The 22731-nt window shown below is 46.5% G+C and overlaps 1 protein-coding gene across 4 annotated transcripts in view; it reads right to left on the bottom strand.

Moving 5' to 3' along the window:
- LOC149327550 (uncharacterized) overlaps positions 1-21872 on the bottom strand; it is an 87922-nt gene extending 66050 nt beyond the window's left edge. For all 4 annotated transcript variants that reach the window (XR_016285946.1, XR_016285948.1, XM_089562432.1 and 1 more), the window contains exons 1-2: positions 21635-21872; positions 9304-9479 (exon numbers count right to left, since the gene is read on the bottom strand). The gene's annotated coding sequence lies outside the window, so the exon portion shown is untranslated. The remainder of the gene's footprint in view (positions 1-9303; positions 9480-21634) is intronic.
- Positions 21873-22731: the final 859 nt, after the last annotated feature.

The following is a 22731-nucleotide window of genomic DNA, read 5'->3' as shown; positions in this document are numbered from 1 at the left end:
TGCGTCATTTGTTTATTCAATACTGCCAGCAACCTTTTGGCTGCCAAGGAAGGAGTGGTTAAGAGGCAAAACAAATGAACAAAATGCTGTTTGTTACAAATCACTGTCGTACTATGACGAAAAAAAAACAGTTTGTGCTTGGTATGCACATCTGTGGATCTCTATGCCCCTGAACTTGTTCTATGAACATTTCTCACAGCAGCTCACTGCTTGCATGAACAGATTTTACTGCAATGTTCAACATTGCTAAATACATTGCCATGGTTTCGGTGAAAAAACAGGACCTGCCCCGAAGGCTGCACAATGGATGCATTTGGTCATCTGATAATATCTTTGATGGTCCAATGTGCAGTCTGAAAAGGTGAAAAGGTGTTTGAATAGGTCTGAAAAGGTGAGTTTGTGGTGAGGATAGAATGAAATTTAAATAGTAGAAGGTGCAAAAAAAAAAAAAAAAAAAACTCGAAGGTAGACAACAGGACGAAGCGCCACTCCCAACTACAGCAGACTCCCGTTAAGACTAACTCGCTTAAGATGAACTCTCAGTTAAGATGAACAGTGGGGGTCGTTTGTTTGGTTTCAAATAGAGTCAATGCAAAAACAATCCGCTTAAGATGAACACTGCGCATGCGCTAATCGGTTAAGATGAACTTTTACGACCAGCCGCGCCCAAGCCATGCAGCTTTAATCAACCATTCGAGCAGTATTTCAGCGGAAAGGGAAAAAAAAAGTGGAAAAAAAAGAAAGCTTTTTTTCGTGGCCGACCATCTGTGCGACGCGGGGAGGCACAGCGGCCTAACCGCGTCTCCATTGAAAAGGGGATTCTGTGAAAGCAGAACTGCCGCTGCTCCTCCCCGCCCTACTCCTTGCACCCCCTCCCCCACCCCCTGCAGCAACTCCTAACAATAACCTGTCCTCTTTATCGCGCCAGTAGATTCCCGTCACGTTCGCAGAGTTCTTGGAACTTGCAGACTCCTCCTATGAGCTCGGGCAGGGAGGAAACGGGGCGCAGAGAAAGAGAGAGAAAGATGATGCGCAGCCCAGCCAGAAAAGCCAGCAAAGCTCGAGAATAAAAAAAGGCGAAGAGAAAAAAAGAGAAGAAAAAGCAGCCAATGCTGTCTCCCAACAGTGATCACATGACAGTGTCATCATCACGTCGTCACCAGCCGTGCAAACTTGGATTAGATTGGATTGGATGTGGGGCTTATCCCTTTATAAAGGGTGGACATTACACCTGAGCCTGTGCAGTACGCCTATCGATTGTTCATGGTATGCATGTGCTCCGTGACCTTGCCGTGTTCCGCAATCTCCCACCAGTGTGTACACCGTCACATCATGGTGTCCGTTGCTTGTTTTAGTTCGTGCCGTGTTCGTCGTGTTGCCAGTATGGCTGATCAGCCAAAAGCTCGGAAAAAGCCGCTTGAGCTTCGTGAGAAGATCGAAGTTTTGACTGAAGTTCACGCCGGCCGGCTTTCAAAGACCGAAATAGCACGTAAGTTCGGCATCGCGAAAAGTATCGTGAGCGGTATTGTGAAAGACAAAGAGCGGATTACTAATGCTTTGCAAGATGGTGATTGGTTTGGCTTATGGGGTTTAACGTCCCAAAGCAACTCAGGCTATGAGGGATGCCGTAGTGGAGGGCTCCGGAAATTTCGACCACCTGGGGTTCTTTAACGTGCACTGACATCGCACAGTACACGGGCCTCTAGATTATGTAACTTTTTGCCTACAGCTTTCAATAACTTTTGCTGCAGGAAGCTTGCTGGACGCAAGCCATTAGCTTGTCTTGACATCAAACTATGCAATAAGGGCAAAATTATTACCCTGCCTATCATAGAAGTTGAGTTACAGGGTTTTGAATTTGCCACATCGCAGATGGGAAGAAATTGATGATTTCAAAATCCTACAACTCACCTTCTATAACAGGTAGGTTAATAATTTTACCCTTATTGCTAGCCCTGACGCCAAGAGAAACCAATGGCATGCAATCTAACAAGTTCCCTGCAGTAGAATTTCTTTCACTCTCTCGGCAAAAGTTACCTAACATATTGCATAAGTGCACAAGGACTTGTTGTACACAAGATTAAATTACATATCTGGAATCAGCATGCACAAATGCTTGTTCTCTGAAGATTTCATAGTTGTGACTTCATTGATAAAAATTTATTTCTAAGACCCTCTTCCCCCCTTAAAGGGGCTGCGAAACACTGCTTGGCGGGATACCGGCTATACTTTACGTGGATTCTTTATGTCACACAGATGCTGACTTAAAAATAATGATAGTAATCGATGCACAGGAACGGGAGTTATTCAATGAAGGAATTTCAAAATACAAGCAAACAAAACGCTGCCCTCAACTCGATCTTGGCGGGGCTTCCCACTCCTATTTCGCTCTCCCAATGACGGCACCTGGCGCAACCAATCAAAACAGTCAGCCAGAGCACGACGCGGAAGTTTGCACTCCATGGTTGCCTGCTCTCTGCAACTCGTTCTTGCTGAGACTGGCAGCGTCGTTTCCGTGCCAGAGCCCCTGGTGGTGTATTTTTATTTTACTTGCTTTGCAGGGCTTTTATCTAAGACAAACAAGTTGTTTTCTTCATCTAATATAAAACGCAGACAGGTGACAAAATGTGTCTCTATTTATTCACACAACTTGCAGTATATTTACTGTTTGTCCAATCATCAAGCTCGTGCCAGGTGATGTCATATCCGCTGCTAAAACCCGCCACTGTGTGGGGACAATATCAGAGCCATGAATTTGTTTTTGTGAGGGCATTAAAATATAAAAAAACGGAATATACGCAGTATTACCGACGCTAATAGCACCATTATAACTCACTGTATGCGATCAACAGGCAAAACAGTCAACTAAGATTGTGTTTCTGGGCCCCTTTAAGCTGCTGTTTTAGTTGAACACGGGTAAGTAACCAGTCCAAGCCTTCCCTTCCGCGAATGATGTCTGCCAAGATCTGTTTTCTGCTGTACACGAGATGTCAGTGGCACTTGCTGATGACACTAGTAATCCAGTCGGCCTTTAGAATTAATTTCCATCAAATATGGCACCAAAGTGTCTTGACAGGGGGCTCTAGCATCGCAAGAAAATAGGTTAGGCTGAAAAGCAGATTTTTATCAGCTTAGCACATCTTATTCATAGTGCAATCATTACATGATCTGTGGTGGGAATGTCGTGCCCAATGTGCCAACCTGCCATTTCATTAAACCTGTACCATGCTGCTACAAATCGGTGGTTTTTCTGAAAGTGCGCAAACGCTGCGCCAAAACGCCACTCCTGCAACCGAGAATCGTGACGAATCCGAGGCGTTGCCAACTGACCCTCAATGTGCACAGGCATGACTCTGGTTTCTTCCCTCGATGTGCAACGAGAAAGATGACTTACAGAGCCCAATCCCACCTTGTTTCAGCTGCTAGCCTTTAGAGCACATTTTGCACATCTGCCTTGATGATGCTGCCTTGCCTTGACATCAAAAAACATGGTGAAGGCACATGTAAAAAAAAAAAAGTTGCTTTCGAACCGCCTTATATACAGTGGATGCGCACTAAACGAAACTCGCATAAACGAAAATGCCTCTTAAATGAAACAATTTCAAAACACTTATTTTATTTCCTTTAATATCTGTACTAAGTCAAGCTCGACAATCGAAACTCCATTTTGCGAGCAACACGGATAAACGAAACGGAAACCGAAGATGCGCTGTATCGACATCGCCAGTCTCTCGTCGTTGCGGACCGATACACAGAATCCAATCGAATCCAATCCCGCACAAATTTTTTTTCCTCTGACGACATTTTGCACTTTGCGCTTGTTACTCAGTTCATTGCTCAACGTTATTTGCTTTTCACGTTCGTGGTTATGGAGTCGACTACGAAAAAGCATCCCCCATAATGCATTGTCTTTAAACACTAAAATGAAGGTTCTCCAAGACTTGAAGCGTGGCAAAGAACCGAAAACTTCAATCGCAAAACGGCACGGGATTCCGAAATGCACAGTTTCGAGGATTCTCAAGGATCGGGAGAAGATTGAGACAGCATTTGATAGCGGCGCATTCACCTCCAACAGAAAAAGAATGTGCCAGGCCGACCACGGGCAGCTCGAGAAGGCACTTTTCCTGTGGTTTAAGCGGGCCCGAAGCTCGAACATTCCGGTAGGCGGGCCTATTTTGGAGGAGAAGGCGAGAGAGATCGCACTCCAAATGGAAATTGAAGATTTCAGATTCAGTGACGGCTGGCTAAGTCGTTTCAAGAAGCGCCATGGCCTTGTTTTTCACACTGCAGCAGGTGAGAGTGCCGCGGTAAACAAGGATGTTTGCAGAGACTGGCAGAAGCAGAAGCTCCAAGACGTCCTCGCAAATTATGATCCCAAAGACATTTTCAGCGTGGATGAAATGGCGCTTTTTTATAAGCTCCTTCCCAACAAGTCTCTGAGCTTCAAAGGTGAGAAGTGCACTGGGGAAAAACACAGCAAAGATCGTGTCACTGTGCTGCTTGGAGCCAACATGATCATGGAAGACAGTTGGGCTAGTTGGTGTGTATTTGGGCTAGTTGGCCGCACATTGCCGCAAAATGCAAAGTAAAACCAACAGGCGGTAATGAAGAAAAATGCGTTCCACTCTTTAGCCACACGAGAGTGCTGAGGCGGCTTCATAGGCAGGGTGATAGGGAGATATTTGAAGCATTTTGTATTGATAAGGCAGGGGACAAGTGCGTGAGCACACCCTCAGTAGCCCTCACGAAAAAAGAGATAATCTATCTGTCGAAAAACTTGCACGTCAATTTGGTTTAAATGTTTACTCTTTTACATGACAACCTGCTTCGTGACAAAGAGAAGGGGGCGGGGGTACAGTCTCCTGAGCATGCGCCGAATACAAGAGTAAAAATCTGTTCTGTGTGCATTAAAAGGTCAGTTGAAGTCTAGCGTGCTGCCCCGTCGGTTCCTTTTGTCGCTGTCCTTGTGCTTTCCACGCTAGTTGCCATGTCGCAGTCACTAACGAGCCAACATGGACGGCTCCAAAAAACTGAAGCTTTTGGTTATCAGGAAAGCAAAGAGCTTTTAAGGGTGTGAAAGAACTGCCCGTGCCAATACCAAGGCGTGGATGACTCAGGCCATTTTCGAGACCTGGTTGAGGCAGAGGAGTTCGCAAGGAAAGGCAGGAAGGTAGTGTGTTATTGTGGACAACTGCCCGGCGCATGGGGAATTGAGAGAACTAAATTCTATTCAGCTATAGTTCCTCCCTGTCAACACGAAAGCCCATGGATCAGGGTGTCATTCGCAACCTGAAAGTGCTATTTCATCGCCACGTCCTGAGAAGGACATGGTTCTGTGTATGGACAGAGACGAGGTCTACAGCATAGACCTTCTTTCTGCCATTCACATTGTGGCTCATGCATGGGGCGAAGTTACCGCAACTACCATCCAGCGATGCTTCAATCATGCGGGCTTCTCCACAGAAGCAGTGGCCATGGATGAAGAAACCACTGGTGTTGCCAAAGTGGAAGCCGCTTTCAGTCTTCTGGCTCCCGCGTGCAGCACTGGCATGCTATCTGTGCAGGCATATGAGGCTATTGATGATGACGTCATTACCTGCCATGAGGACACTTTATCCGACATCGTGAAAGAAGTTGAAGAAGCATCCCGTGATAAAAAAGAGGAAGAGGTCGGTCACGACGACAGCCAGGACTGCCCAGTGTCAGTCAACAAGGCAAGCCAGGCAGTAGAGGTGCTTCAGCGGTTCTTTCAAAAAGAAGGACGCTTAGAGCCCACGTGCAGCCTAAGCAGGATGGATGCATACTTGGTAAAGAAGCGGCACACCAGCCTGAAGCAAACCACCTTGCACAGCTTCTTTGGGGGGTCACAGCCCTTAAACGAAACTACCAATACATCAAACATATTTCCTTGTCCCCATCCACTGTAGTAGTCCCCATCCACTGTAGTCCACTGTAGTATTAAATTTTAGTCACGCTAGATTTATCAGGCATGAACAACACCATCACCTGTACCACAGGGTAGATGGATGACCAATGGCAAGGTTGCACATGAATTACAGCCGATAGCTTCATTTCCTCGCTTTAACCCTGGACCAGGATGAATTTTTCTTCAACTACGAGGTTTCTGTGAAATCAGTTTTGGCGCTCTTTCGTAGCCATCTGGTTGCTTTTGGGTGGTTGCTAATCACTAATTACTCCCTTGGAGGCGTCGCCAATTCCAAGCTTCTGGTCTGTTCGCAGAGTAGAACCATACAATTTGAACTTGCAGGGTAGAGAGTTGGTTCATATAAATAGGAGTTGAAATTGAAGTACTCAGTGACGAGGTTGGCATACAGTGGACAAACGGTGCACACCTGATCTCGAGCTTGTGTTCTTGCCAAATGTCCTCTCCAATGCGAGCTTGTGTATTATAAACCCACCGTGATGGCTCAGTGGTTGGGGGGGCGCTCGGTTACTGCACTGGCGTATCCAGGTTCAATCCTCGCCACGGTGGCCACGTTTCAATGAATGCGAAATGTGAAAGGCACCCGTGTGCTGTGGGATGTCAGGAAATGTTAAGGGGAGACACTGGTCTTAGATCTATTTTTCTTGTTTTTAGCCCAATCCTAGTGAAACTGCACCACCTTGCTCAGTTTTTTTATACTGATTTCAACAATGAAATTACGTTTCTCATAAATTGGTTATGGTGCTCGGCTGCTGACCCGAAAGACGCGGGTTCGAACCCGGTCGCGGCGGTTGAATTTCTTTGGAGGAGAAATTCTAGAGGCCCGTGTACTGTGCGATTTCAGTGCATGTTAAAGAACCCCAGGTGGTCGAAATTTCCGGAGCCCTCCACTACGGCGTCTCTCATAGCCTTAGTTGCTTTGGGACGTTAAACCCCATAAACCAAACCTAAACCAAGCCGTTTCTCATAAATTAGTCAGTTTCCAAGATAATCAGCTTTAATTAGTCATTCATTAGTACCTCCATGCAAAAAAAACTGCTCAATAAAGAGCCATTTTTAATCCATGGCTATATAGTATGGTGAGTACAGAGTGCAATAATCAAAACCATTTTTCCATTTTACCCTCATTAGTAATTTTACAGCACTTGGAATATCAGTATTCAAGGTGTGAATGTCATGCATCTATAAACTTTGCAAAATTATAAATTTTTGAAGTGCGATTGAACAGATCTGCTTCGATTATTGCACACACTGTGCCTTCAGCTTCCCTTAGCAAACAGTATGACATCTCTGTCTGTCCTGGATGTTCAGATATCGACATACTAAGACAGCCAGAGGCCCAAAATTTTCATGCCATTAAACTGTCTGCTGCATAAATTCAGGTCACACGATGATCTGAATTTAATATTATGGTAAAAATGCAGATTTCTTGAAGGAAAAAACTGGTACAGTTGGAAAATAATATCTGTAGATTCCACAAATGTCATTTTTGAAAATGATTTTTTGGTCATATTTTGGTCCCAGACCAGTGTCCCGCCTTAAGGAACCCTCGGTGGTCTGGATTAGCCCGGAGCCCTCCACTACAGCATTCCTCATAGCCTATATGTTGCTTTCGGACGTTAAGCCCCACAATGTACAATTTGATTCATAGTCACTATGCAAAAAAATAATCTGAACAGAGCCTCTTCACAGAAAAAAGTTATGACAATGAGGACAACCGTATCATTATTTTTGTTCTCAGTAAAAATCTATTCTATTGCATTTTTCTGGGTGTGTCAATGTTCATACAACAGCAGGTCATGCGTTTATAACTGGGAAAATTGCGTTTGTGTGTTTTTCCACCACTCGATTCAAACTCATCACGTCTACACCAAAATAACTCGTCAATGCTGGTGCTTCCTTACCTCTGGGATCTATGCCCAAAAAACTATGTTGATGCACAGTTTACTAGTGAAATTGTCCTGTGGTGGCTACACCTGTTTCCACTTTTTTTTTCCTTTTCTAGCTTATAAGAGCTCCGTTTTCAGTGAAAGCCTTTGTCATTAGAATAAGGCAGTCTATTGATACAGGTCAACTTCAACCTGTCATCAGTGTCTGTTTAATTAAATAAGAAGAAACAAAGTGCGCAGTAAACATGTGGCAAGGCCAAGACCATAAGCAAAAGAAAATGGCATTGCTCTTTAAGGCAAGTACCACACATGCGCCACAATTTGCTTCGTCGAGAGAGGCATGGCCATACTGGAACTGGACTGCAAGAAATTATCTGTGCAACATGGCATGGTTACGGTGGCTATGGTAGTTACCTGGACCGATCGCTGTGACCCATGCTGTGACCGGTAACCTGTTTATCCATCGTGGCTTTCCCTACCCAACCTCCTCTAATCGGAGCAGGTTTTAGGGTGGGGTACCAATTAGCATCGCGATCTGGGAGCGCACAGTCACCTGGCGGCTTTATAATCTTGCAGGCTTTGTACAAAACTTAAAGGGATAGCAAACAAAAAGTCTGCTGCGGAGATATCCGGTCCAAATGATAGCTATGGCACTGACAGCAGCCAAAACAACACTCTCTTGAAACATAAATGGGCAGAAAGTAGTTATGCTAACAAATATTTCTGAAACGTCTGGCTCCTGCCTTTTCTTTCTTTGAATTCCCTGCATATGGTGGGAGGGGTCGACCAATGCATGGAGTGCCTTTCAGGCAGTTGTGTGGCAACTTTGCTTTCGCTTTTATTTTGTTTCTTTTAGGCTTCCGGGAATAAATAGGTCTAGTCAGAGACTGCACAGCTGCAAATTAGGCCCACGGAAATAAAAATACGCGTGGACTCTTTGCTTTCGCTGATCACTACGTATCACTCCACCGATGGCAGAGCGGCAAGCCGCCACGGGACTGGGTGAAAGGTTGGTCAACTCTTCCCACCGTTTGCGGGGAATTAAAAAAAAAAGGTGGGAGCACGACGTTAATCCGATTTAAATTAGGGAAATCGGCCGCACAGGGCAATAATTTGAAGTTTCCAAGAATGCTCGCAACGTGTAGATCGAGTTCCAGCGATAAAAATACAAGTTCAGATTCCTCTTCAGTGAATAATCTCAATTACCGGCATTCTCGTTTAGTTTCTTTTTTACCAGGCTGGGGATGCTATTGGTGAGCAAATCGGTGTGGTTGGCATGGTTCCATCAACTGCCCATTTGCTTTGTACTGGTACAATCGCAGGACGTGGTACCTGCCTCGCTCCCCTTTACAGCTTACAAGCCTGGCCTCTGCCTCTACATTCAAACAATGTGAAACCAGCTGCTCATCGTCACTGCTAAGCACCATCTTAGCGCAAGCAAGACAGAGGCCTGAAGTGAGAAGCACTTACCTCGGCTTCTACAAGCAATGCAATGCTCCATATACGGAGCACAACGTTGAGAATATAACTTGCATGCTGGTGCTTCCTCAGTGCTGAAGGCCTCTGTGCAGCTGCGAACACCTCCTGCGAAGCCTGTCCGCCCACAAGTGGCCCTCCGGACAGGAACACTTCTATTACAACTGCAGCTGCGAAAAAAAAACAAACGTGTCAGGTTGCTTGTCTTCCTTCGTTAATGTGAGCTCAGAAACTCCAACCCGAATCGGGCCAAAGCACGCTTAGAATGAGAAAAAAACGTAAGGAGACATGCGCAACTCAATCAACAAGTGTCGCAGCGCTATCTCTACAGCAGTCAAGCAGTAGACATTAGCTGCCACTCGACACCAGGGTTCAGAATCCTAGCTTGGATGAGTGAAAGGTACGTGGCTTCCCACAGGAAAGAGCAGAAAGGAGGAATGCACACATCCATTCTGGGGCCCTGCATGGCTTTCAGGTGCAGGCTAGAGTACTTCCGTACACCTCCAGCAATACTGCTAGCAAAGTGGAAAAAAAAGGGGGGGCTACGATTTAGTGCGGTTAGGCCAAATGCGGGTTGTCACTGACATTGCCAGCTGACACAGTACGCTGAAACAGCCGCTCTACAATCCAGTGCGCTTCTGAAGCCACCGACTTCTTCCTCCGTGCAATCATCACGCGCCGTGGTGCTCCCCATACGCTGGTTTACGATCGTGGGAAGACATTTCTTTCGCAAATACTTGGGAAGGTACTTTGCGCAGCCAACGCCAACCACAAGACATCCTCCAGATATCATCCTCAAACCAATGACCTAATCGAGCATTTTCACTGCACGTTGTCCGACATGATATCCACATACATCAGTCCTGACCACAGGAAACAGGACAACATTTTGACCTTCGTCACCTTTGCATATAATTCCACAATTCAGCGCACCAATGGCTGCACCCTTTCATGGTTTACGGCCACCAACCTTCTTTTCTATTCAACACCACCTTCTTCTCCGTCCCAGTCTCTCCACGTTGCTGGGCGAACAGTTTGCTTCTCATATAGCCCACTGTCGTCACCTTGCGCGCGTGAACACTGAGGTCGCCCAGCAAGAACGAAAATGCGGTTTCAACTAGCACCACTGTACTGTCTCCTTTCAAGGCGGTGATGAAGTTCTCCTCTGGACACCTGTCCGCACCCCTATTATTCGCAATCATCATCACCATCAGCCTGACTACTCCCACTGCAGGGCAAAGGCCTCTCCCATGTCTCTCCAATTAACCCTGTCCTTCGCCAGTTGTGGCCACGGTATTCCCGCAAACTTCTTAATCTCATCCACCCACCTAACTTTCTGCCGCCCCCTGCTACGCTTGCCTTCTCTTGGAATCCACTCAGTTACCCTTGAGGACCAGCGGTTATCCTGCCTTCGCATCACATGCCCTGCCCAAGCCCACTTCTTCCTCTTGATTCCAACTAGGATGTCATTAACCCGCGTTTGTTCTCCCACCCACTCCGCCCGCTTCCAATCTCTTAACGCTACACCTATCATCTTTCTTTTCCGTACCTAGCTGCGTTGTCCTTAACTTAAGCTGAACCCTCTTTGTCAGCCTCCATGTTTCTGCCCCATAGGTGAGTACCGGTAAGATACAGCTGTTGTAGACTTCTCTCTTGAAGGATATTGGTAAACTGCCATTCATGATCTGAGAGAGAACCGGCCATATGCGCTCCACCCCATTCTTGTTCTTCTAGTCATTTCCCTCTCATGATCTGGATCAGCTGTCACTACCTGCCCTAAGTAGACATATCCTCTTGCTGCCACTCGACACCAGGGTCCAAAGTCAACTGGCCTACCTTGGATGAGTGAAAAATACGTGGCTTCCCACAGGAAAGAGCAGAAAGGAGGAATGCACACATCCATTCTGGGGCCCTGCATGGCTTTCAGGTGCAGGCTAGAGTACTTCCGTACACCTCCAGCAATACTGCTAGCAAAGTGGAAAAAAAAAAGCTATGATTTAACGTGGTTAGGCCAAATGCGAATTACATGTGCTTGCACTTCAGTTTTCACTTCAGTTTCGGTTCAAGGCTCGGTTTGAGTGGGAAATGTGATAGCGGCGTGTCCTGGATCAACTGCACACAGATGGAAGTTGATGACGACATCAAAGCACAGCATGAGACTGGCAGTTAAGGGGAGATGTGGGTTTTAAGATCAAAATTTTAGGGATATTACAGAAAATCTTAGTAATTCACCTACACCTCCATACAAACACCAGACGAATCAAGAAGGCTCTGAGCCCGGAGAGTATCTGCACGCTTGTCTCCTGGAGATGGGCAAACTTTTTGCCGCTTTTAACGCGATGGCGTTAAGGCTCCTGTTTATGCAGAAAATCTGGAGTCATTGGAGGCATGAGCGAGAAAGCAGGTGGACCACCTGCTACCAAGGTAATCACATCCTGCCCACCGGATTTTGAACAAACCGCCCGCTGTGGCAGTTAATGACCGATCGGAAGGGGTTGCTCGGGAAGAGCAATGTGTGTCTCACAAGCCCCACCAATGGCTGTGTGAGAAACAACCATTTGGCAGGGCAGTGGCGCATCGCTCAATTGCTGCACGACTGTGCCAGGAGTGGTATGGGGACTCCCCGCGCGCAAAGTAGAGGATGGCCAATTACGCATGCATGTGCACTAATCCATTAACGCTATCATGTCATACCCTTGACCCTTTCCGGGCTTTTACGCAATTGCGCAAGCGGAAAACTTTGATTTTTCCAGGAAACCGCAGGACTTAACTGTGATTTCATTATTTCAGTGAAATTGAGCACTCTTCTTGTTGCAGATGTTGTTGTTGCTTTTTTGTACCATGTAGCGAATGCCGTAAATAATATTTCACATAAGAGAATAGGTTTTAGGCGCAAAAAACAGACACACATAGGCAGGTAACAGGACGAAGCGCCATGTGTTGGCGCTTGTTGGCGCTTCGTCCTGTTACCTGCCTATGTGTCTGTCTGTTTTTTGCGCCTAAAACCTATTCAAATATGAACCAAAACCAACTAGCCCAGCAGTAAGTGCTCTTAAGCCCGAGTCACACTGCGGGAACACAACAGCGACATGAACCAAACATGTTCGCAAGCGAGCCGTCAACAAGTCGCCCAACCAACTTGTCCCACAACTTCTTGTCACACTGCACGAACGGCAGGGAAACGAGACAGGTTTCTGGGGTGTTCCCTCGGTATGACAGCTTCCGGGAACCGGAACAACAAACAAACAGCGTTCGTGGACACGGTTGGCGCTGTTCGCCGGCCGGGCGAATTTCCTGGCGACACCGCACGAACAAACCAAGCCCTTTGCGGTGATTCACCGCTTTTGTGCCTTTCGTGCTTGGAAACTTCGTTTGCAAAGTGCAAAAAAAGAGCGCTTCCTATCGTGGTAATGCTGTCTGCTGCGGTACGGCGTCTTGCAGGCGGGTGCATACAGACGGGAAGGCTGCCCTGGCCACCGTCGGCTGGCAGGTGCGGCCGCCGTGGAGAAGCACGTTCTCTCCCCGTCGCATTCTTGTGAGCAAGCGTACACTTCTGACGAACGCGGTTCTGTAGGGAGCCAAAAGGAATGTCCTGTTCCAGGGACTGCCTCGGCTGCGGGTTCCAGAAGTTTCTTGACGGGTTTGTGCGCTAGAACCACCCGAGCAGGAGCCGGCATACGAGCGTGCCAGTTGCTCGCGTGAACATGCTGCCGTCGTACTCGTGCCGCCGGGAAAGTGACCTGATCGGAATGATTGAAGAGAGGTGTTTTCCATGGGATATAACAGACCCAAAATATCAACGGTGTGATCTGAAGGAATCTGTGTTTCAAGAGATTGCTAGTTGGGACTGTATTTCACAGGTGAGCGCGAGTTACCAGTTACCTGTCCTGCTATTTTTGAACTTGAGATGAAGAAGAAAGCAGTGCTGCATTTTTTTCTTTGAGATAGCAATCAGAATAACTTTACTGGGTTCCCATTTGATTGCAAGAATGATGCGTACAATTATATCTTTTTTTTTAGTACTCTCAGAGCCTGGAACAAACTCGATGAATCTGCCGAAATTGTGGCGTGATTTGTAGTGACCGGCCGGGTTGATAATGCATTGTGGAACAGCAGCGCAAAACACAAAATGTGTAGAAGTAGACACAGGGCACAGAAAGTAGACGCATGTAGTCCGTGTTTAATTCTTTCGCATGAAGTTTTCGAAAACGCCTTTCTCAGGCGCCCTTCTCAGCCAGTCGATCATCCAGCGCGGTTTCTCTGCGGTGGCGGCTGGTCGTCCGAGTCAGAATCGAGCAAGGCTGCACCTCAGCCGCCGCGCACGATCATAGTTCGTTCGATATTCTGCAAAACCGCCAGTAGCTACGACAGCGCAAGGTGTCTCCAGTTTCCGCGGTTGTGCACACGCACGGAGGAGAGCGCGCGAGCAAAGGCAGAGAAGCGCCGGGGAACGCGATTGAGGTGGTTTTTCCGGTGTGACAGAGAGTTTGTGAACAAGCGGCGCACATGTGGCCAACACAGGCTGGCGGGAGACAGCGACATGTTTACCCTCTGTTCGTGTTGACGCGGTGTGACAGGATCGCCAACCCGACGAAAACACTGTTTTGTCGGACGGGTTGGCGGACTGTTTCCTCAGTGTGACTCGGCCATTAGACTATGATTCACATAAGAGTGAGCTAGGTAGCACTTTGTCCGCCATTTCTGTGCAGACAGATTTTGCCGCGAGTGAGAGCATCGATGGTTTTTGCTCAATTTCGAGCGTAATGTGAATCTTCGAAACACAAAGCGATTCCATGACCCCTAGGGTGTTTACCTGACACACGAGAAATTAAATTAAATTGGTTTTTGAGGAAAGCAAATTGCGCAGTATCTGTCTCACATATCTCAGCGGACACCTGAAGCACGCCTTAAGGGAAGGAAGGAACATCTCAATGTTATTATTTCTAACAAATCTGACACTTTGTACGGAATCCTCCACATCGTTGTAAAAACTTACCTGTTTGTCTTTCACATTCGAAAACTAACGAATTCCCTTTCTTGAGGCCTGAATACACTACTCAGGTGAAAAAATAATCGATTTCAGTCAAAACAAAATATGGCGCCTGAAAGGGTTAAGGTGGAGCTGACGTGTACCCTGCAGTTTTTTTTTCTTTTCAACTACAGATATGTTCAGCATCAAGTATGGTGCATGCAGCACCTGGTGCAAGAGACACCGCAGCAGAGGGCACCCGATTAATTTTAGCCACGTGGGATTGTCCACCGTGCACTGTAGTCAGATACGCCTCAAAAACGAAGCGGCACGTGCCCCTTAAACGAGGGTCTCCAGCCAATGGCGTCGCGCCTTATCCCCTTAGACCTACTAACATGAAATCACAAGAGAAAACAGATGAAAAGGGATCAACCACAGTTTAATCGCATTAACCGCGGCATCATGAAAATCAGTCAACGCCCAGAGGGCCTCTTTTAAGAAGCATCTGCTACTTCTTTCTTGAGTTGTACGTCTAACAATGCACCGACAGTTCGCAGTTGGTAGCCAGGTGCTGGAAGTAGTAAGAGAATATGTCTACTCAGGGCAGGTAGTGACTGCAGATCCGGTTCATGAGAGGGAAATAACTAGAAGAATAAGAATGGGGTGGACGGCATATGGCAGGTTCTCTCTCGGATCATGAATGGCCGTTTGCCGATATCCCTCAAGAGAAAAGTATATAACAGCTGTATCCTACCGTTACTCACCCATGGGGCAGAAACGTGGAGGCTAACAAAGAGGGTCCGGCTTAAGTTAAGGACAACGCAGTGAGCTATGGAAAGAAAAATGATAGGTGTAACGTTAAAGAGATCGGAAGCGGGCGGAGTGGGTGAGGGAACAAACGCTGGTTAATGACATCCTAGTTGAAATCAGGAATAAGAAGTGGGCTTGGGCAGGGCATGTAATGCGAAGGCAAGATAACCGCTGGTCCTTAAGGGTAATGGAGTGGGTTCCAAGAGAAGGCAAACACAGCAGGGGATGGCAGAAAGTTAGGTGGGCGGATGAGTTCAAGAAGTTTGCGGGGATACGGTGGCTGCAACTGGCAAAGGACAGGGTTAATTGGAGAGACATGGGAGAGGCCTTTGCCCTGTAGTGAGTGTAGTCAGTCTGATGGTGGTGATGGTGAACAATGCACAAAGCACGGGTATTTTCACATTTCACCCCTCCTGAAATGCAGTCACCGTGTCCAGGATCAACCACCGCAACCTGGGGATGAACAGGTGAACTCCACAGCCACTGAACCACCACTGCTGATGCACTGCTGATCGAGTGCTGATGCACTGCATGAACCCCGTGCACTTTTCCCCCAGAAATGCAGCCTTCTGACAAAGCCATCACCTCTCCTGACAAATACTCGGCCCCAGTTGACTGACCAGACTGATAGAAACTGCATCTAAAACTGCTGCAGTGTATTTTGGTATTTCTTTGCCTACTTGCCAGTTCATTCCCATTAACAATCTAAGAGTGCCACATTGCCACTTTGAAATGACTTCTTTAATGTGGTTTGCTTGTTTCCTTTCACCTGCAAGCTGATGAGGTTCCAGGAATTTTCCACCCCCTTTCGCCTTCCTCGCATACTTTGGGCACCTATCCGACAATCACTTTCTTGCTTCAACTGTTTATGCAAATTAATCAATCAATCATTTTATTTCAGCTTTTTTTACAAAAACTGAGGGCGGCAAGAAAAAAGCAGTCATTACGACCGCTTGACAAGCCTCGCCACCCCTACAAAGAGGCAGTTTGGTAGCGACTATGATGGTTACTTCATACACTGGTAACAACGCAAGGTAGACGGAGAGACAAGGCATGTAAATATATGCATAAAAGGAAACATTTTTTTTTAAATACGTGCATAAAAAGAAACTTTTTTTAAATAAATGCATGAAAGGAAACTGTTTTCATTTTGCATGGACAAGTAGTATTTCCGCACAACAGAATAAAATTTTTACACAACATTTACGGTTCAATGCAATAGAATTCTATACATGGGTACGCATACCGTGGGATCTAGCTTGCAAACACATTTCGAATAGCCGAGACAGACATGCTGAGCAACATGTCGTAAAAGGGCGTGTTCAAGTATTTGGGAAGAATGTATTTTAGTGTGGAAAAGCCATAGTTTGTTCTGCATCGTGGTAATGAATAGATGATACGCTGTCGTGTCATATACGGTATCCGATGTGGTGTAAGTGTCACAATGCTAGAAAGAAATGTGTCGTCTTCGGCTATTATTTTTTTATAGAAGGATGCAAACCTGTAATCGAACATTCTTGTTACGGGTATCATTCTGTATTGCTGGTAGATAGGACGTGTCGGAGCATCATACGGTACATTAGCAATTACGCGAAGTATTCTTTTTTGCAGTACTAGAAGCTTCTGGATGTTAGATGCTGTGGTTTGTCCCCATACAAGGAAGCAATACGATACATAAGAATAAAAGAACGCATAGTACAGATTCAGCTTAGTTTTGGCGGGTAAAATATGCTTATTTCGCGAAATTATCCCAATATATCTGGAAAGGGATAGGCACACTTTGCTTACATGAGCGTCCCACGACATAGTAGCAGTAAATACCACTCCGAGTAATGTGAAGGTTTCCACGTACTCAATGGGGGCGTTGTCGAAATAGAGTGGTGGCACACTGCCTATATGCTGCCCCTTCGGATGGAACAATAAAGCTTTAGTTTTTAGTTTGTTTATTTTTAATGAGTTCAAAGATGACCACTCAGATAATGATGACAAAACTGTATTTGCGGTGCTAGTTAGTTCTTTGATGTCAGGTGAGGACAAAAATAGACTGGTGTCGTCAGCATATATGATGTATTTAACTAAGTTACTGATGTTGCATACGTCATTAATATATATGTTGAATAGGAGCGGCCCCAGAAGGCTGCCCTGGGGCACGCCGTTTGTTATTGCTAACAAGTCCGAAGAGCAGTGATTTAAAGCAACATACTGGCGACGAGCACTGAAATACGATTGAATGAGGCAGAGGGCGTGGCCACGTATACCGTAGTGGTCGAGTTTTTTAAACAGAGTTTCGTGATTCAGTGTATCGAATGCTTTGCTAAAGTCTACAAAGACGCCTAAGGTGAGGTGTTGAGCTTCGAAGTTATTTAATATGTATTCTTTTTGATCAAGCAGAGCATGCTCAGTTGATCTATGCTTTGTGAATCCATACTGACAGTTGGCTATTACACAGTGCTTCTGTAGGAAATTGTAGTAACGTCGATGCATTATTCGCTCTAGCCCCTTGGAGAAAAAAGGTAGTACAGATATTAACCTGTAATTTCCTAGAACGTTTTTATCACCTTTTTTATAAATAACCACAACTTTGGCCACCTGCATGGCAGCGGGAAAACGTCCTGTGCGAAGCGCGGTATTGTAAACATGTGTAAGGCATGGCACGATCAAAGGTAGTACGTATTTTACAGGTAAACTTTGAATATTACTTGGGTCAAGACTTGTCGTGTTCTTTAAACTTTTGCACACCGAGTAAACCTCAGCTTCGTCGGTTGGTTCAAGAAACATCGATTCGTTTAGCCTGTTGCCCAAAAATCTAGACATACCTGGATTGTACTGACTGCATCCAACTTCAGTGAAATATTGGTTGAAGGCATTTGCAAGGGACGGCCCAGCGATTTCCTTGCCATGCATAACTAGGCTCGCGAGGTCCTGATGTTGGTTATTTCGATTTAGCAGAATATTTAGGCGTCTCCACTTTTCTTTCGGGCGGTCTGAGAGATGCGCATTAAACAAGTTATTATAGTAGGCAGTCCTAGATGATTTAATTTCGCTGTTTAAGCGGTTCCTTAGCGACTTATAAGTGGCTAACACTGCGGGGGCTCTACTTTTTATGAAAGTCGCGAAGAGCTTGTGTTTCTTTTTTACCAGTCGTACCAAGCGAGCAGTCATCCATGGCTTTCGTGCTTTTTTTGAAGGTTTTATCTCAACGATAGGGAAACACTCATTATAAATTGGGAGAAAGAGCCGAAGGAGCTCACTGTATGATTCATCGGGTGTTGTGTGCTGGAAAACAGGATTCCAGTTCACAAGTGAAATACTGTTCCTGAAATGGTCAAGGCGGCTTTGGGAAAGTAGCTGTCGACGGACTTTCAAGGCTGTCTTTGCGGAAGGTTCTTTTTGAAGACGGACGAAGATAGGAAGATGGTCGCTAATGTCTATCGCAATACGACCGGCAAATGACGCATCCTCGCGATTGGTGATTAGTAAATCCAAAGAAGAAGAAGAATGTGAGGTAACACGTGTAGGTCCGCGGATTTCATTTTGGAAGCCAGCTGTTTGTATGGTGACTAACATGCGCTCTTGCACTGAACTGCTTGTGTTCATATCTATGTTGAAATCGCCCCCGATGCACGCCAAGAAGTTTTCAGAAAGAAAAGATAACTCGTGTTCGAAGCTGCCAAAAAAATTGGCTGTATTGCCATGTGGGGGACGATAAACAACGCAAAAAGCTTGACCGCCACACCTAACTGTCAGCATTTCTATGTCATCGTTACTTAAGCAGTGATCAGATAAAATGTCACAGGAATAGTTTTCTTTGATCAACATTGCTACGCCTCCGCCCCGCTTCGTAGTACGATTAAGAAAAAATGATCTGTACCCCGGAAGATGGATGACGTCAACGTCTGAGCGATACCATGTTTCTGTCAATAGAATGGCATCGAAGGGACAGGTTAAGCTGTATAAAAAGTTTGTTAGTTGGTCAGCTTTATTTACGGCCGATTGCATATTCAAATGTATGATTTGGCAGCATTTGTCTTTGTTTTGGGAAAAATATGCGTTGAGCTGTGAAGGTGTGAAAAGTGGCGATTCCTCCATTGGCAATGTTAGAAGAGCCATTTCCACGTGTGCTGCTTTACGGCGTCCCTAATTCATCTTCGATAAGTCTGCTTGTGAGTAAATGTGAACCACCGAAGAATCGTCAGTTTGGCGGGCTAGAATAGTGCCGTTCCTCGTCCACACATGTTTCCACGAGACCTCCTTCTTTCTCGCAATCGCAGCGCCTAGAAGCCTTTTGTTGTCTGGTGTCAAGTGTTCATTGACATAAATCGGTGGTGAAGTTGGCAAAGAACAATCTACACTGATGTCCTCATTTGTCAGACGTACTTTTTTCGCCTTTTCCAGCACTGCGTCCCTTTTTACACGGGATTTAAATTGAACAACAATGTTTGAATTATTAGGGTCACGAGTGGGCACTCGGTGGCAACACGCTACGTCCGACTCAGTGATAGGTTCATGAATAGCATCTCCAAGGTTTGTAACAAGATTAAGAACATTTTCCTCGTCTTGCTTCAGGACACCTTTAATTTCAATGTTCGACCTTCGTGAATACTGTTCCGCATGATTAAGCTTTCTCTCAAGCTCCTTTGTCTGCTTTTCCAGAGCAGCACACGCCACGCTCAATTCGTTGGTTACTTGCTCCAACTTGGCGTTCTTTTCCTTTTCATTTTTTAGTTCCCTTTTTAGGTCCTCAATTTCAGCATGCGCGTGGTCAATGCTCTTAATCATCTCAGTTTGCTCATTGCGAACTATTCGGATTTCATTGCGCAGGTTTCGTTCGACAGATTCTCGTGAAGCTTTCAGTTCCTGCTTTATCTCTTCTTTCAACTTTGACAGATCGGCTCGCATTTCATCCTTTACTTTTGCCGCGTCTTTCGACATTTTCAGAACAACAGGGCACACACCAGTTGGCAGCAGCGGCGACGGACAAGAAATGCAAAATTTCTATGTGTAAATGCCAAGCACTAACCTGCGGAACCGGGCAAACGGAGCGTTAGGCGTTGTTTTCCGTGCGTCGTCACTACTGCCAAGTGATGAAGGTAGCCAGCGATAGCGGTTTTATATCCGGGTCGCGGTACGTCACTGCTGCTGGTGATAGCAGACGCCCCTCGTCGGTGACGATTACGTCCCCTGGTGCCGGTTGTCCGGTAAAGGGCAGCGCGTCCAAGCGGAGGGAATGCTCGGTCGGCTAGAAACTGTCGATGCAAAGGGGCGGGAACGACCTGCGGAACCGGGCAAACGGAGCGTTAGGCGTTGTTTTCCGTGCGTCGTCACTACTGCCAAGTGATGAAGGTAGCCAGCGATAGCGGTTTTATATCCGGGTCGCGGTACGTCACTGCTGCTGGTGATAGCAGACGCCCCTCGTCGGTGACGATTACGTCCCCTGGTGCCGGTTGTCCGGTAAAGGGCAGCGCGTCCAAGCGGAGGGAATGCTCGGTCGGCTAGAAACTGTCGATGCAAAGGGGCGGGAACGACCTGCGGAACCGGGCAAACGGAGCGTTAGGCGTTGTTTTCCGTGCGTCGTCACTACTGCCAAGTGATGAAGGTAGCCAGCGATAGCGGTTTTATATCCGGGTCGCGGTACGTCACTGCTGCTGGTGATAGCAGACGCCCCTCGTCGGTGACGATTACGTCCCCTGGTGCCGGTTGTCCGGTAAAGGGCAGCGCGTCCAAGCGGAGGGAATGCTCGGTCGGCTAGAAACTGTCGATGCAAAGGGGCGGGAACGACCTGCGGAACCGGGCAAACGGAGCGTTAGGCGTTGTTTTCCGTGCGTCGTCGCTACTGCCAAGTAGCGACGACGCACGGAAAAGGTGAAGTTGACAAAATTTTTTGTCAACTTCACCTTATAAGCGCTCCACGTTTTTCGCACCTTTGCGCTTTCTCGAGACGTGCACCGCTGTTCGGCGACCTCCTTCACTCTCTCACTCCGCCAGCTATGTGGTGTTTTTTTTTTTTTTTTTTTTTTTCACGCGTTCCCCTGTTCTGCTTGCTTCACACTCGAGTTACCCCCTCCCGTTCAATGTCACCCCCCACCCCGTTTTCCTGACGGTTCTACTCTCAAAACGTTTGCTCACATTCCTTTCAGTCAAGAGCGTCACCTTGCATTGAGATATGCGGGGCCAAAGCGCAAGGGGCACATTTTGTGTAGCTAGCACAGTAAGTAATCATCGAGGTTGAGTCCCTGCCTAATGCTACGTTTCGGAATTTAACTATTATTATCATAATGTTTAAGCATGGTTCCTGCACGACGCTTCCATCAGTAGAAGACACTACCTGTGCACAATGTTACAAGAATGAACAACTGACGAGGTGTTCAGCCAACAGTTAGCCAACAAGCAAAGCATAGTTGTTTACCGTCCGCCGGCGAGACGTACAGCCTGTATTTCACGAAGCAAACAGGGTCACGCTGAGCGGCACTACAGTTCCACATATCCCGTCTTTGCTGAACAACAACAAAACACAACAGAGGACGAATGAAGCTGAAAGGGTCTCACATGCTGCAGACGTGGGTTGGGATTTGGGCGATGATGTCCGTCAGTGTCGGTGGCATACAGTAATGTCACGGGTGCAAAATGACAACTAAGCGAATAACTCCTAATGCACCGGTCAGGCAGAGCTACCTCATCACGCACGCTTTGTTGTTTCGAGCTGTCACAACATCAAATTTGAATAAACTGCTGACAACGAAGGTAGCGTGACAAAAGCAAGCGCACTAACGTGCTCTTCCTGGCGCCATACTCGACTCGGCTTTTTCTGCCGCGGCTTGGCTTGACCAGCGCCCCCACTATTTTTGGAATGCCCGTCCGTCAGACAGGGAGCTTAGGAGACGCTGCGCTTCGCTCGCTGACCGCAGGATGGCGCTGTCTAATGTCGCAGTGCATTACAATAATTGAAATAGACGAAGAGGGGACGTCCAGCCTAAAAAGTGATCATAAACGTATGATAAACGTATTAGTCTACAGTTGGGAGCCGTAGACAAAAGAGAAGTGCAGCGAAGTCAAAAAGGCAACGCAAAATTAAACGGTGAACAAATAGCGCTAATATCAGCCGATATAGAAGAAGTAATCGAGAAACGCCCCATGGAAAAGTGGGATTATAATTAGTTAGAACTGCTCATCGCTACAAAAATGAAACAAGTGAAAGAGGAAGCCACGAAGCTGGTAGTAGTAGTGGTTTTTATTGGTACATTTAATATGGAAGGTAAAAGAATGTTTGCAGCCGCGGCATCTGCTATCGCAGCTGGAAGCACCTGAGCTGGGGCAGCGAAATAAAGGATAGCAGGTAGTGTGTAGAAGTGAAAGGAAGGAAGGACAGGGGGAGGGGTACACTGTCAATAAATCTATTTACATATCTACATGATAAATATATACATATATATACAGGTCGCACGCGCGTGAAGATCTGGTAGGTCACAGTACAATCTATGGTAGCGTAGGCTGCATAGAAGCCCATACCAACGTTACTAGTTGGTTCTACAGGGTCTTGAATATTTGGGGGCCGGGTTTTAAAAAATTCCTATGTAAAATCTACTGCCCCATTCGAGCTGAAATAACGTTCACAAAGCAGCAAAATGTGGTCTACGTTATCTGAT

The sequence above is a fragment of the Amblyomma mixtum genome, chromosome 10 (genome assembly GCF_055824585.1).
Source record: "Amblyomma mixtum isolate Tamu chromosome 10, ASM5582458v1, whole genome shotgun sequence".
NCBI classification, from domain to species: Eukaryota; Metazoa; Arthropoda; class Arachnida; order Ixodida; family Ixodidae; genus Amblyomma; species Amblyomma mixtum.
Note: the sequence above shows the minus strand (reverse complement) of the source record. Positions and strands in the feature narration are given on the sequence as shown.